The sequence below is a fragment of the Oculina patagonica genome, chromosome 4 (genome assembly GCF_052425735.1).
Source record: "Oculina patagonica isolate OP01 chromosome 4, crgOcupat, whole genome shotgun sequence".
Lineage (NCBI taxonomy): Eukaryota > Metazoa > Cnidaria > Anthozoa > Scleractinia > Oculinidae > Oculina > Oculina patagonica.
The window spans coordinates 3,835,052-3,836,696 of NC_135761.1; positions in this window are offsets into that span (position 1 = coordinate 3,835,052).

Genomic DNA, 1,645 nt, shown 5'->3' on the forward strand with positions numbered 1-1,645 from the left:
TCTGAGTAGTAGCTCACTTTGAAGCCTCAAAACTACATTAGAACTACAGTAAATTTCAATAAACTTACATATTTTGATTCAATTTTATTACTTGGTGTTACAAGCTGGTCATGCAATATAAAATCCTAATAGCAACCTTCTTAACAATTCCCACGAGTTATCCAATGTTTATATTTGTCGTTACGATATCGACAGCAAACGGCAACGTAGAATGCTGTTGATTCTGTTTACTTTTTTCTCTAATTATTGAATAAATCCATCAGAAAGATAGAAAATAATTTACTTATTCACATTAAACACGAAACTACTCACTTTGACGTATAAGCGGCAAACTGCAGACGGCAAAAGCTGGGTTTTTTTGTCGTCCGCGGGAAAAACAAATGTGAAGCTTAATCTCTCTAATGTCAAGCAGACAGGGAACTAAGAGATACCTTCTTATGTAACACCAAATTCTTAGATAACTCTGAAATAACTGAATGGTAATCGGTAATAATTTATTTTTCGAGTTTGGAACTATAAAGTTGTAGACGTTTAATGAAAACAGAGTTCGAGTCCAAGGGAGATGGAGGGATACTCCTTGCCAACTCGAGTTATGCTTTTTGGCACCCTTTGATGGTTTTCTCTTGATATAACGGCAGAGCTATAAGTCAAACTTTCATTTCATCTGATTTATGCACCCTCAGACCGTAATGAGTGAATGGGCATGTTCTTTAAAAACCCACCGTGGTAAATTTTGGTTCGCGGCTATTGGCGGGCTGTGCTTCTTGGTTTGGGAAAATATTGAAATATCGGTTCTTAGAAATACTATTACTAGCATTGTGAAAGCTTGCTTGCAGTTCTTTGATTGCTTCTGAGTGATCAAAATTTTCCACTATAGAGCTTCGAATATCTTTTAATACTGATCATTTATGGTAAAGGAGACGTCCTTAAAGAATTATTGATTTTTATACCTAATCGTACCTTTTTGGTACGCTTCGGCGGCATATCAGGCGAGTTTGGTCGAGCCATGGCTCGTATTTTGGCGAGACGCAGTCGAGCCAAAATACCCATGGCGAGACCAAACGAGCCTGATATGCCGCCGAAGCGTACCAAAAAGGTACTATTAGGTATTTACCGTACCCAAATTCAGCCAAAACTCCGGTGATATTATTCGCTCAGTTGAAGCCATGCTTGCCAGACACGTAGTACAAAATGTGTTGACCTGCTTGTATTGATACTTTTTTGGTCTTCAACACTTTTATCAAGTCGTCTTCTCACATATTTTTACTCGTTTGTTTGGAGTTTCATTCCCTAAATTTTCAAAATCCAAATTTAGCGAAAAATTTGGAAACTCCGACTCCATTGTTTCAGTGTGAATGTTTTCGTACTCGTCGGCAGACATCGCGCAATTGGCGAGCGGTTAAGTTTAGTTTTGGCGGGAAAGTTTTTCTCGTTTTATGACCGGTAAACACCAGCTAATTAAAAATACTAGTTTCTGTTTTATTGGTAAAACCTCTTTTCAATTCATCGTACGTAAACACTACTTTAATTCAAAGTGACCGTGATATGGTGGCATATCAGGTCAGTGACTTGATATCGTGGGATATCAGGACAGTAGATCGCGCTTCTGATTGGCTACTTGCGAATTTGGGTACGGTAATTGGAA